Genomic DNA, 15,660 nt, shown 5'->3' with positions numbered 1-15,660 from the left:
GCAGGCCTCAGAACCCACCGAACACCTTAAACCCCGCCTTGTGAAATTCCCCACATATTCGCCACAGAAGAGGACAAGCCTCAGCTTAGTCCCTCTTCCCCCACCTGCAGCAAATGATTTCACTCAGGACACTCTGCAGATCAGAAAGAAACAGATCATTATCCAGGCGAGACATATGAACACCATCTGGCCGGTAAAGATCAGCCCTGCCACACTTCACCTCCGGATAATGTATTACCTCACCCGGCTGATCAGCAAGGGCTAGCCGGACTTCCCTATTTACGTTTCAAGTAGCCTTGTTCAGGCTCCTGGGTTCAATCCCACCCCACCAAATCCTCCTGGGGAGGATATTGGACTAAACAGTCATGGTCCCAGGCCACCCCTACGTATGGCCTCAAAGTCCAGGAAAACCTGAATGACAAGGGCTTTTCCCTTCAACACTCCCAGGTCATTGCCTTCCTAATGGATAACCAAAACCTGTGGAGGGTGCTACATCAGCTTTGGTAGGAGGTGTTTCCACAGCATGCCAGCGCTCCACTGCTTCCATGGCTGTGCTCCCAAACCCAACATAACTGCTGTAGAAGCCACACCAATCTTGAAAGAGTGCATACCAAACCGGTTGGGATCCAACCCCATACATGACAGTAATTAAATCTGTGGCCAACCTCTCAAAGGCAGAGAGCACTCTCTGCACTTTATTGTAATGTGAACACTGGGAAGTATATTAGAAATATTTAGTTGCCCTGATGCTGGGCACTTACTTGGGGGTGGGGTGGGGGACACATCAGCAGGTCAGATTTATATGTTGAAAGTCATTTGTTTTCCTGTTTCACATAATGTTAAAGGCCCTTATTATTTAGATCCACTTTTGAATCTTTCTTCTAGAATAATACTTTTCAATAAATAATTGTAATTGCTTCTAACTGGGTTATTTTAAGGATCAGTACTGGTGTTAGATTGTGGTTGTCACAGCAGAATCAAGCACCACACATCTCCACACCTTGGTGCAACTAGAGAATACTGATAAGTTTTACAAGCTTATAAATTCATTGTTAAGAACCCGTGGGGAATCTGGGAAGAGAACCAAAGTCTTCTATGCTTTTATTCACCCGCTCTTAATACAGAAAGGCTCAGCTTGGTTGAATTTAGTAGTTCGACTTGTACACACACAATTGTCCCCAGGACTTTCAGTAAGTCCTAGTCATAATGAAAGGGTAGAGCAAAATGACTGGGGATGAGCACAGCCACAGCACAGCCATTAATTTGGACTTTTACATTTTCCTGTTTGAAGGCTTTTATCTACAGTCCCATCAGCAGCAGCAAAATGGAATCCTGCTGCTTAACTAATGTATATGACCTACTGATCTATTAACTTGGCCTTTGCTAGAGGATGCTTTCTCCTGTATCTATATTCTCAACATGTGCTTGCCAAACAGTAGCATTGGTTTAGTGGCAATTGTAGCAACATCTGCATTTAAAAGCCTAGAATTGCAGGCCATGAAATTCGATGGTCCATTGATTATCAAACCATAAGGAAGCATTCTACTTCTGCAGTCTGCCTTCCTACTTACTACTCAGATGATGGAAATACATCCTACAATTTTTCTATCATCCCATATTTTCCTAATGAACAGGCATGTGTCTTTTAAAAAGACTTGTATTTAAATATAAAAGTTTCAAAAAAGTAGATCCAACAACAGAACCGAATGATTCCCAAATGGCTTGTTTGGTGTTTTATATTGCAAGTAAAGCTAAGAAGAATGTAATAGATTTATTTTTAAAAAAATAAGATTTGATGAACAGTTTAATGTTTTCTTAGAATCCAATACCATGGTTTAAGTGATTTGGAACAAGTTGCTGTTAGCCTTAGGCTTGTGTTCCCATTCCTCTCTTTTCCTTTCTTGCATGTGAGACAAGGAGTGTGAAAAAAATCACTTCCACTTTAGAACAAACCACATTTCTGTGTTACGTTTAAATTCAGGGAATGGTGGTTTGTTCTAACTAAAGTTAGTTTCAGATTCTGATTTCTGATCCTGCCATATCTATAATGCATTCTCTATAATTCACTGTGGCTGTGAGAAAAGAATGCATGTATGAAACATCTGGGGTGAGACTGCCATGTGAAGCAGGTAATCATAAGAAAATGAAGTATATCAGGGACAGTGGGACCAATCAGATTAAATAGTTGCACAGTTTATAGATGTCAATGATCCTGCCCACTCATAAGGGACTTTATGATGGGATGCCCTTAACAGGAGGCTTCTGACATTCCTAGCATTGGCTCAGTTTCAAAATCCTTAAAAGCAGTGCAAAGGGGCAAAAAGGTTCTTATGGAATAGACAGATGGATAGGTATTGCTTTTGCATGTTGACTGGGCTGTTTCAGTCAAGACAAAGGACCTTCTCAGTGGCCATATCAAATCAAATCAAATCAAATTAATTTGCTGATATCCATATTAGGATACAAGATTGCTCATGTACAAAATACAGGTAATTGCTGTTCCCTGACCTAAAATGCACATGGCATAAATATGAGTTTTCCTGTACTGTGGTCTACATAATTGGTAGCTGAAGCAGTAGGGACTTGATAGCAATATCATTAAATGCAAAAATGCTCTTAACTCCTAACTTAAGGGGATTCTGTAAATGCCTAGAATGAAAAGCAGCAAAGATTTGTGACCACGGATGTGTGATACCTGTACTGATGATGAACTTGAAAGCCTTTGTTCCAAACTAATCTTGTAAGAAATAGAAGGTCATTGTGAATACAAGGTGTGCAAACTAAGCAGCCAGAGTACAGTATTTATTTAGTACAACATCACTTCATTTCTCCTGGGACTCTTGACTGCAGCAAAAGGAAATGCTTTTAATTAAGAACATAAATTATAACCTCTCCCAGGAGAGTGATTGAAATGATCACCATTCTCAGGATATGAACATGTTTTGCATTTATTTCCTTTATAAACTCCCCCTTTACAGTTTGTTTTCGGCATTATAGAATGTATTAGCCACCTGACCATTCCTTTCATGTTCCAAACGAATAACCCATCATAATGCAGCTGATGGAAACTTTCCAAGATTTATCAAGGTTTTAGAATATCAGACAATCCATCCATGGTGTTAAAAAGTTGCACACCCAAGCTAGACCTGGAGCCAATTTGCAAGATGCTTCATCAGTCTTATAAATAAATCCATAGGAGTTACAAGTCTGGCTGCTCACATGTACTTCTGTTAAGTAGTCCCCCTTCCCAGGGTTGGCACAAAATGTTTTGCTGCCAGAGGCAAACTACAAGATGGCACTCTCTCATCATTCCATGTATAAAAGCTAACTGGGCTGGCAATTGAATCTTCCTTCAGCACTGGCAATGAGAGAGTGTCCTCAACTGCACATAAAGACAGGAGGCTTGCTTTAGTAGCACAGAGCAGGTAACTTGAACACACAGCTGTGTCCTCCTTTACTGCTGTTTCCTGCCCCCTGCCTGAAGCAGCCACCTAACTCTGCCTAATGGTAGGGCTGGCCCCACATTTGTGGCTTATAAGAAGAAACCCTAACTTGTTTAAAGCTTCTTTGCATGCTGCCTGGACTTAAATTGGGACAAATGGCTTTTCCCTATTCCATTGTTTTATCATTAAAATTGGTTCACCTAGCCTGTGTTCTACTCCTCCTGAATTTAGTGCTTGTATTACAGGGGTGTGGGCTACCTTTAGTGATGTCCCCCTTAAATGCTGTTTCAGATGCCTACAGTGGGAACTTTGATATACCTCTACTCAAGGGCCTCCTGTACTTCCACAAACTCCTGCATCTTTCCACCATGTCTCTCTGTGGCTATGTGCTTGGCTGAGGAGGGCAGCCTGGTCCCCAGCTCTATAATGTGTTTTGCTTGTGTTAATTCAGGCTGTCTGCATTACTAATGCACATGTGCATACTGATAAAACACTACAAAGCAGCAATCTTGAGGTGATTGCATGTATCGTTGCATGATTAATGTAGGGAAGAGGAAAAGATGGGGAAGTGAAGGAAATGAAAGCTACATAATCTGCCTGGACAGCAGAGCAGGAATGGCTGGTGGAAATGGGTGCCACCAGACTTCTGGCCCCGAGCAGCAGCATCACTACCACAGACCAGGATGGTGCGGGAATGTAAGCTAGCTAAAAAATATTGATGGACTATAGGGCATTGTGTTTCAGCCTTGGGTCCTCAGATGTTGTTGGACGACAACTTCCATTGTCCCTCACCATTGACTAAACTGACTGGGGATGATGGGAGCTGTAGTCCAACAATATCTGGGGACCCAAGGCTGAAGAACACTGATATGGGGAAGAGACAATATTATAAGTATGTAGGAACCAAAGCATTCAGGAGTGCATAGGTAAAAATCAGCACTTTGCATTTTGTTCACAAAATAACAGACACCCAGTATATCCTCTTAAGCATAGGTCAAAGGACTCCCAATGGTTCACACCTACTGGGAGATGGGATCATCACAGTTCACAACATTTACACAGTCTTGTGCATGCTGACTGAACTGTAGCCTGCACTTTAGCCTCAGTGTTATGGGTGAGTGGGGGGAATGAAGTTCCAGCAGTGAAAGGATGAGTTAAGATTCATGTAAAACCTTTCTACTTGTTGCAGTTGAAAATCCATAATTTAGAGTGGCACTAGATTTGATAGGTTTTAGGAGTATCCAGGGATGGCCTTAGGAGGGGGCGAGCTGGGCTATTGCCCGGGGCGCCAAAGTGAGGGGGGAGCCAAGCTGAGCTGAGGGGGACATGAAGCTGAGTACAGTGGCTGTGATTTTTTAGTGTACTGTCTACAGTGAGCTAGGGTGGCAAAAAGCAAGTGTCCGTAGCCTTTTCTCCCCAAAGTTCTGCAGGCTGTTTGGGAATGTGAGTGAAAGCAGGTTAAAAAGAGGGGGGGCTCGTCCCATCTCCTCAGCTAGAAAAGGCATGAGCGAGATGTCTCATGGGGTGCAGGTGATCTGCACCAATGCCAGCAGCAGGGGCACCTCGACGCCCTCCTCCTCCGCACTGTCTTCTGCCTTCGGGCTGGACTCCGGGTTGCTGGATAGAGGCTACGTGGGCTCTTACTCAGCCATGCTGAAGGTGGCCCAAATGTTATTGCTGCTGATTGGATTCATCTGCATAAGATCTTCATGGTGTATGGATCAAAGTACATACACCTACTTCAAAATTATCTCCATGTATGACTTAGTTATTATTCTAATTTTCTACATTGTCTACGTCTTCAGAATTTACCAAATGCTGCTCTGCATCAACTGGCCACTTGCAGTCCTTTCTTGGGAACTTCTGAATTGGCAGGACTCCCATGACTCCAGATTGCACCAGGGCCTTTGAAATGTGATGGACTCTGCAATCTGCATTTGTAGCTGGAGCAGATGCATGTGTTGAGCTGAGCTGCTTGACTGCCATGGTGATCCAATTTAGCTATCAGTTTGTAATATGATTTATTCTACATCAACAAAAAATGTTGATTTTTGTCTTATTTGAATTTATTGTTGCCTTTTGTAAACTTGCTTTTCTCCGCTTTGTATTTTGATATTTTGAATGTTTGTTGTGAGCCACTTTGGGCACAGCATGCTGTAGAAAGGTGGCATATAAATAAACTCAATCAATCTACTAGCTACAAAAATGATCTTCCTTCAGTTAGCTTTAAAGTATGCTTCTTTTTTAATTTCCGGTTTGATATCATTTGTGCTAGGTAAAATCAGAGTGAGTAAACACCACCTAAGATTTCCAGGCAAGGTGCCACTGGAGAGTAATTTTCCATTGCAGTTATCACAGGGAAAGGTGTAGGAATGGTGTTAGGCCAGGTCTTAAGAGAGAAATCCTTTGTGACTGAGTAATGAAGAAGACCAGGAGCAGGCCACAACCAGAAGACCTGTGACACTATGCCCCAGGAAGTAGAAAGAAGCTCTGCCAGAAGGGGTTTGGAATTTGGAAGAGGTATTCAAGAGAAGCATAGCCCGATCCCTATTCCCTTATTTTCAAATAAGAAAAAATGAAGCACATATATTATTCTGCTTGGTCCCAGGGCAAGGAGAAGCTGCAGTGAGAATTCTCACATGTAGTCTGTGTGTGCAATAATTATTGCATGTGGCCCCCAGCCTTGTGCACACATGCATGGATCCTTGAACAGGGCAGCAGCAGGGCACCCAACATCACACTTGCACCAGGCTCCATAAACCTTCTGGATGGCCCTACAAAGCTGTTCATGAGGAGAGGAGCACCAAAGGCAGTCCTCACCCAGGGCACTATTTATCCTAGAGCAGGGCCTGGGAATATCACTGAAAATCATCCATCAAATTTTCTTCCTTTCTTCATAAGGCTTTGGTAGACTTAGATGGTTTAGGAGCATGTTATCTGAAGGACCACCTAAACCCCTGTGTGGGGAACCTTTGGCCCTCTAGATATTGCTGAACTACATTATCCATTGGCTATGCTTGCTGGGGCTGATGGGAGTGACAGTTCAGCAACATCTTGAGGGCCAAAGATTCTCCACACTTAACCTAAACCCATAGGAGCTGGCCCTAAAGATCAGATCTCAGATATCCTGTTCATAGGTTTGTTTGCAAGTTTAATTTGGTTGGTAAGCATGAGACACAGGGTCTTTTATGTGTTGGCCCTGAGATCAAGGAACTCCCTCCTACAGAGATACTGATGGCCTCAATTCTTCAAATCTTTGAGCAGTTTTTCAAAGCCCATCTTTCTGGAGCCATCTTTTTCCTAATTAACACCTTTGTTTTAGAGAGCTATTTGAATGGGTAACTTTTTTTTTAATCTGTTGGAATTCATATTGCTGTTTAATTTTTATTTCAGAGGAAACCACATCCTTGTTCTGATCTCCCTCTCATTTACTATTGCTTTTTTTTTAAGGATTTATTTATTATTTAAAATATTTATTCACAAATGAACAATATACCAAAATTCCCACATTTGGTATCTTATACCAGTTGTATATAACAAAGTAAAGAACATGAATATACATGGCACCTTATCATATAATTTAGTCATGCATATTCATTAACAAGATAACGGGGCATAAGTAATCACCAAGTCTCTCAGTTTACTCTGATGGATTCTACTTTATTTTAATTTAATAACAACAACAATACCATTTAAATTCTCAGTTTTTGAAAGATATGCCCCAAAAGGCAGCTTATAAATTATTTCATAAATCAATAAGTGATACCATCATGTGCTCAATGATACCTCAGCCTACCTCAATATCATTGGCTGCCAGTGGGGTAGACAGGGAAATGAGATTGGTAATTATGTCTGCCTAAACATTCAGCAGAGGTGGGGAAATAACATTAGGTTGCTTTTCCTTGGTGGAATCCCCATTTTGAACATCATTCCTAGATCTTCTCATAGGTATAAATGCTGAATATTTTAACATATGAAATGTTTTGGAAAATAGAGATCTTGAAAATATGTATTGAGTCATGAACGAATTTGATAACTTCTAAAAGACTGCAAACAGTCAAAATGTGAACACTGATGCTGCAGGTTATTTCTTCATAGTACTTTTTTAAAAAAATGTTCAAATCCAAGAGAAATGCACTGCCATTTTAAGACCAAGACAAATGTATCATTGTGACATGTGAAAGAAGGCACAATCAAGCTGGCTGTTGAGACAAAAAAAGAAATTGCTTCAATATAAAACAGGAGATATATTCTTCATCTAAATCTGCTATCAAAATAATATATTAATTCCTGTCGTGAAATCTTGATAGAGAGTGAAGATAAAATGCTTACAGTTAAAAGCTTTATCAGAAAACCACAGGGACTGTTGTGGGAGCTAAAAACTGTGCCCTTCTTTTCAACAATTGCATTAGGGTTTTGTTAAGGAATAAATGACAGTACAAATGCATAAATCATCTTGTTAAGTCCACAGTTGAAAATTTAACAATTGGAAGAAAATGCCTTGAGGTCTGAATAAATAACACTTTTTTTCCCAGTAAAGGGGTTCTATTTCTTCTTTTACATTATAAAGATTTGGCATTTGAAATCAGGATAACCAACACAGAGTAGCTGGATATCTAAAGCAGTGCCATATTGGACCCAAAGCACCACTAGTTGGAGATTTGCTTAGTTCAATATGACTTTAAAACTAAGCTGCTAATCAACATAGTTGACCACTGTGTCTTGATCTATATATCTAGCTATTTATGAATGTGTGAGAGAAACATGCACATATGCAGCAAATTCACATGATCTCCAAACTGAATGTATTATCACCTTTTCTTCTATGCACTAAGGTTGTAATCCTATACTCACTTGCATGGGAGTTCATATAGAATTGTACTGTAGGTAGTGCTATGCCAAACTCTGTCCTCCAACTTCTTGAAAGTTTTCTTTCACCATATATTTAAAGCATTATTATACCACTTTAACCACCACAAATCCCTTCAGAGAGCACAGCTCCCAGAGTTCACTGGGAAGAAGGACTGAATGTTAAACCACTCTAAGAACTGTAGCTCTGTGAACGGAGCTCTGTGAAAACAACTCTCAGCAGCCTCAACAAACTATTGTTTCCGGATTCTTTGGGGAAGCCATGACTGTTAAAGTGGTATAACTGTGCTCTAAATGTATGGTGCAGATGTGGCCATCTGTGGAAGAGGCTTCTATTGCTCTGCCACATTCCCAGGTCATGTTAGAATTTCTTTAGTATTTTGGTGAGTGAGATGTTCTGCATTGATGATATTGTTACAAGGTGGCAAAGGGTGGTATATGTGTTTTTCTTTCCAGTAAACATTTTATTTCTCCAGTACTCAGCAGTGCCCCTGGCTGCCTGTGCTTCCTCATCCGAAAATAGCTCCTTGGAAGGAGTTACCTCAAGATGTCTTGAAGGCTCAGAAGGCTTCAGAGTTCAGACCACAGGGGAGGTGATTTGTAGAATGAAAGAAATGACACTCTTACAAATGCCCCTCTGCCACCTCAAATGTAAGGTAAGCACAACAAAACCCTTGCACCTCATCCCATAAGAACTTTGCCATTTTTCTCTCTCAACCCTTTGATCATTTCTGAATGCAATTTCTGTTCTTGGCTGAGTTGCTGCAGCATGCCTGAGTGAAGAGGGGGAGGGGTGCAGCAGTAGTAAGATTGGTGCAATGCAAATGCCCTGACAGGAACACCTGATTGGATCTGCTGGTGCATTTGTACTATGCCAACCTCATGGCTGCCACACCCTCTCCCTCTCTGTTCCAATAGGCTGCAGCAGCTCAGCCATATGGAGGCTGGGTTAGCAATGCAGCCCCACCGCACCATCTTGATGCACATCTGAGGGTTTCAGAAAGCTAAAAGCAGTGGGATGGTTTAACTCTCTGTACAACATTACATTCCTAAGAGGCAACACTGAATTCTTTTTTTTTTACAGAGCAACATAATTGTTGGAGCAGTTTGATGTTTCAAAGAGTGTACTGTTCAGTTGGGGGGGCAGTCAGAAGATATCCTTGGAAGGGGGTGACAAATCAGCTGAAAATGTTTCTCCTGCTTTTTAGTATTGTTTTGTTGCTGACTAAATGATTTGAAATGCTATAATAATGTGATTTTTGTAAAAAAATATTTATTGTAAAGGTTTTCAAATACATAAAATGACAGGTCATGGTGTTCAATATCTGAGGAAAACAATCCCAATTCAATCCAACCATAAATAAATGTGAGAATAATTATAAAAAAGATAGAAGGGGTTAGAAAAAGAAAAAAGAGGGGAATGGGTAAGAGAGGAGAGCAAGGAGAGCAAGGTTGCCAGGCCTGGCCACCAAGAGGTCTTCTGTATCTTTAAAAGTTGTGCAGGGGGGAGGGAGAATTCCACCTGGTGGTTTTTCCCGTTACAGGGTTGCAAGAACACCTGGACTTGGCTGACTTTCTTTTCTCCTTAAGATACAGGATCAGTCTCAGGGATTGAACCTGGCAACCCTACATCAGAATAAGGCATTGCTGAAGAAGAAAAGGGGTGTGTGAACAAAGTTCATATTATAACATCACTATTTGACATATATATATATATATGCATAACATTCAAATTACAGAGAGAAGAGGTACAGGGAATATTAGGGCTAGGTGTAAAGAAGAGGTGATGAGTGTAGTTCTGGAGTTATTCATCCAAAAATATACCTCCACAGAGAGTCATGGCTAGAGGGGAGATTCCAGTTATGCTCCTTCATTGCAATATAGCTAATAAACATAAACCATTTCATGTGAAATGTGTCTTCTTTCAAAGGATTATGTCGTTTGCTTTGAGTTTTTCCATAAGGGCTATTGCCCAGATTTGTTGATATCAGTCTTTCATTAAGTCATGGTCAATCTGTTTCCAGCAGTGTGCCACAACTATGCAAGCCACTATGAAAAAGGAGACCAATAACTCGTTGAAGTGCAAGGCCTCACTGTTTTCCCTGAAATATTGAAAGGAGGGCTGCAAGTGGGCCAGATGTTATTTGCTGCCTTGTAACAAGACCAATTTGATGGAATACTTTATTCTAGAAAGTCTGGATAACTGGATATGTCCACCACATATGGAAGTAAGTACCTGTCCCCCCCCAACACCCCCTCCAGCATGTTGAGCTAGCATTCTTGATGATTCTGCTGAGGGTTGGGGGGGGTCAGGTACCATCTATTGATTAAAATTGTATTGACATTTATTGTATTTTAGTGATTAATATATTCCCACCCTGGGACTTTATTGTGAAAGATGGGTTAGAAATGCCACTAAATAATGCTCATTCATCCTAGCAAACTAAAAAACTTAAGATGGATAATTTTTGTCATTTCCTATTTTACAGCTTAACTCTCAATTACTGATGACTGAAGAATGGCAGTATCTTCAAGACAATATTGCATATTATTTATTTATGGCTCATCTGCTCTCAGTGCTTTGGCATCTCAATTGCTGGAGGGAATTGCTGGATCCTTACAGAAAGCTAAAGCTATAACAGTTATTTATAAATGTTTAATGGATCTTTGCAATGTAGAAGTTCAGCAACTCAGAGAGGTATGGAATAGGGAATTAGAATGTATTATACTGCCTAAACAATAGAAAATTGCTTTAGAATCTATATGGAATGTTTCCCTAGACTTGAAATTCAGATTGATTAAGCAAAAGTTAATATTTCAAACATATTAAACTTCACAACATTTGTATGAGAAGGCACTGTCTAATTCAGATAGCTATTGGAGGTGTAATGCAGATGCATTGAGGCATATGATATGGGCTTGTCCAGTGATATATTCTTTCTGGTCTGAAGTTGTTATCCATTAGGGCTGTGTACAACCCCCCATCCACCCATGGCTCTGATCCAGGGGGCATCAGATCAACCTGCCATAGGTTGACCTAGGTAACCCCTGCCCGTGCCAGATCTGGTCCTGAAGGTTTGTGGGTGCAGGTAATTTTTAATTAAGTTTTTTCCCCCTGACAGACATGGGGGTCAATTGTAAGGACTGCTGTGATGCCTCCCTGGAGGCATTGATAGTGGGAGGCATCACAGCATCCTGCAGAATCAACCCATCCACTGAACAGCTGATGTGTGGAGGATCCTGTGTGGGTGATGTTCCATAAGCAATCTTCCTTTAGGAAAGCCACTTGTAGAGCATCACCCACACCCTGCAGAATCAACCCCACAATTCTGCAGGGGTGATGCTCAGCAAAATGGCTTTCATTTAGGAACACTACTTGCAGAGTATTACCTATATCCTGCAGAATTGCCAAAGATCCATCCTGGGGGCAGGGGGTTGGAGGTGTCAGGTAGGCAGAAAGCTTGGCCTATCCCCGGAAGACACAGCTGGGATTAGAGACAGATCTTGGCCTTTTCTTGTGGTTTTCCTGCCTTGCCTGGCTCTCCTACTTGTCTAATCCTGACAGTCACAGATTGCTCTGGGTCAAACAATCTGACCCAGAGCAATCTGTGGCTGTCTGAACCCCACTGGTCCGATATCAGAGTACCTCTGGATAGGCCTGATAGGGCTCAGGATCTGGACATCGAATGAATCTGATGCACAGCTCTATTATCTGTATTAATATTGTATGCCAAAATGCTTTATATTTGCTGATGTTCATGAACTTTTAAATTATATTCCTATAGTATGGGAGTTAACAGCAGGACAACAAAAGTGGTCTTTACGAGCCCTTATGGTTGCTAAGAGAGTCATACTTTGACCCTGGAGAGATAAATACCCATCATCTATCATGCAATGGACTAAAGATCTCACTGTCCTGGCTACACATGAACATATTTCAAATAGACATCAATTTTGAATGGATACCTATTTTGACATCTGGAGGACTTGCATTAACTTATATGCTTAACTCAGGATGTATGTACTGATGGGTAATGTATCCATAATGTAAATTGATGGATGCTTATTGTTATTAGTAGTTGTTATGTGCCTTCAAGTCGATTATGATTTATGGCGACCCTATGAATCGGTGACCTCCAAGGGCATCTGTCATGAACCACACTGTTCAGATCTTGTAACTTCATGTCTGTGGCTTCCTTTATGGAATCAATCCATCTCTTGTTGGCCCTTCCTCTCTTTCTATTTTCTTCTGTTTTTCCCAGCATTATGGTCTTTTCTAGTGAATCATGTCTTCTCATGGTGTGTCCAAAGTAAGATAACCTCAGTTTCATCATTTTAGCTTCTAGTGATAATTCTGGTTTAATTGGTTCTAACACCCAATTATTTGTCTTTTTCGCAGTCCATGGTATGCGCAAAGCTCTCCTCCAACACCACATTTCAAATGAGTTGATTTTTCTCTTATCTGCTTATTTCACTGTCCAACTTTCACATCCACACATAGAGATTGGGAATACCATGGTCTGAATGATACAGAGTTTGGTGTTCAGTGATACATCTTTGCATTTGAGGATCTCTTCTAGTTCTCTCATAGCTGTCCTCCCCAGTCCTAGCCTTCTTCTGATTTCTTGACTATTGTCTCCCTTTTGGTTAATGACTGTGGCAAGGTATTGATAATTCTTCACAAGTTCAATGTCCTCACTGTCAACTCTAAAGTTACATAAATCTTCTGTTGTCATTACTTTAGTCTTCTTGACGTTCAGCTTTAGTCCTGCTTTTTGTGCTTTTCTCTTTAATTTTCATCAGCATTTGTTTCAAATCATTACTGGTTTCTGCTAGTAGTATGGTATCATCTGAATATCTTAAACTATTGATATTTCTCCCTCCAATTTTCACACCTCCTTCATTTTGGTACAATCCTGCTTTCTGTATGATGTGTTCTGCATGCAGGTTAAACAAATATGGTGATAAAATACACCCCTGTCTCACACCCTTTCCTATTGAGAACCAGTCGGTTTCTCCATATTCTGTCCTTACAGTAGTCTCTTGTCCAGAGTATAGGTTGTGCATCAGGACAATCAGGTGCTGTGGCATTCCATAGTTTTTCATGATCTACACAGTCAAAGGCTTTGCTGTAATCTATAAAGCACAGGGTAATTTTCTTCTGAAATCCCTTGCTCCATTCCATTATCCAACATATGTTTGCAATATGATCTCTGGTGCCTCTTCCCTTTCTAATTCCAGGTTGGATGTCTGCCATTTCTCACTCCATATATGGTAAGAGCCTTAAGAACATAAGAAGAGCCTGCTGGATCAGGCCAGTGGCCCATCTAGTCCAGCATCCTGTTCTCACAGTGGCCAACCAGGTGCCTGGGGGAAGCCCGCAAGCAGGACCCGAGTGCAAGAACACTCTCCCCTCCTGAGGCTTCCGGCAACTGGTTTTCAGAAGCATGCTGCCTCTGACTAGGGTGGCAGAGCACAGCCATCATGGCTAGTAGCCATTGATAGCCCTGTCCTCCATGAATTTGTCTAATCTTCTTTTAAAGCCGTCCAAGCTGGTGGCCATTACTGCATCTTGTGGGAGCAAATTCCATAGTTTAACTATGCGCTGAGTAAAGAAGTACTTCCTTTTGTCTGTCCTGAATCTTCCAACATTCAGCTTCTTTGAATGTCCACGAGTTCTAGTATTATGAGAGAGGGAGAAGAACTTTTCTCTATCCACTTTCTCAATGCCATGCATAATTTTATACACTTCTATCATGTCTCCTCTGACCCGCCTTTTCTCTAAACTAAAAAGCCCCAAATGCTGCAACCTTTCCTCGTAAGGGAGTCGCTCCATCCCCTCGATCATTCTGGTTGCCCTCTTCTGAACCTTTTCCAACTCTATAATATCCTTTTTGAGATGAGGCAACCAGAACTGTACACAGTATTCCAAATGCGGCCGCACCATAGATTTTTCAATACCTTTCCTAATTATCGCTAGCATGGAATTTGCCTTTTTCACAGCTGCCGCACACTGGGTCGACATTTTCATCGTGCTGTCCACTACAACCCCGAGGTCTCTCTCCTGGTCGGTCACCGCCAGTTCAGACCCCATGAGCGTATATGTGAAATTAAGATTGTTTGCTCCAATATGCATAATTTTACACTTGTTTATATTGAATTGCATTTGCCATTTTTCCGCCCATTCACTCAGTTTGGAGAGATCTTTTTGGAGCTCTTCACAATCCCTTTTTGCTTTAACAACCCTGAACAATTTAGTGTCATCAGCAAACTTGGCCACTTCACTGCTCACTCCTAATTCTAGGTCATTAATGAACAAGTTGAAAAGTACAGGTCCCAATACCGATCCTTGAGGGACTCCACTTTCTACAGCCCTCCATTGGGAGAACTGTCCGTTTATTCCTACTCTCTGCTTTCTGCTTCTTAACCAATTTGTTATCCACAAGAGGACCTCTCCTCTTATTCCATGACTGCTAAGCTTCCTCAGAAGCCTTTGGTGAGGTACCTTGTCAAACGCTTTTTGAAAGTCTAAGTACACTATGTCCACTGGATCACCTCTATCTATATGCTTGTTGACACTCTCAAAGAATTCTAATAGGTTACTGAGACAGGACTTTCCCTTGCAGAAGCCATGCTGGCTCTGCTTCAGCAAGGCTTGTTCTTCTATGTGCTTAGTTAATCTAGCTTTAATAATACTTTCTACCAGTTTTCCAGGGACAGAAGTTAAGCTAACTGGCCTGTAATTTCCGGGATCCCCTCTGGATCCCTTTTTGAAGATTGGTGTTACATTTGCCACTTTCCAGTCCTCAGGCACGGAGGAGGACCCAAGGGACAAGTTACATATTTTAGTTAGCAGATCAGCAATTTCACATTTGAGTTCTTTGTTGTAGAGTCATGAGCATTACTTTACTTGCATGGGATATTAAGGCAATAGTTCAATAATTACTGCATTCTCTGAGATCCCCTTTCTTTGGAATTGGGATATATATTGAACACTTCCAGTCTGTGGGCCATTGTTTAGTTTTCCATATTTCTTGACAAATTTTGTAAAAATTTGGACAGATTCAGTCTTGGTAGCTTGTAGCAACTCTATTGGAATGCCATCTGTTCTTGGTGATTTGTTTCTTCCAAGTATTTTAAGAGCAGCTTTTACCTCACATTCTAAAATTTCTGGTTCTTCATCATACGGTTCCTCCGTGAATGAATCTGTCGTCCTGGCATCTCTTTTATAGAGTTCTTCAATGTATTGCTTCCATCTTCCTTTTATTTCATCTTGGTCAGTCAGTGTGTTCTTCTGTTGATTATTCAGCATCCCTACTCTTGGTTTAAATTTCCTTTCCATTTCTCT

The sequence above is a fragment of the Rhineura floridana genome, chromosome 1, assembly GCF_030035675.1.
Source record: "Rhineura floridana isolate rRhiFlo1 chromosome 1, rRhiFlo1.hap2, whole genome shotgun sequence".
Lineage (NCBI taxonomy): Eukaryota > Metazoa > Chordata > Lepidosauria > Squamata > Rhineuridae > Rhineura > Rhineura floridana.
Note: the sequence above shows the minus strand (reverse complement) of the source record.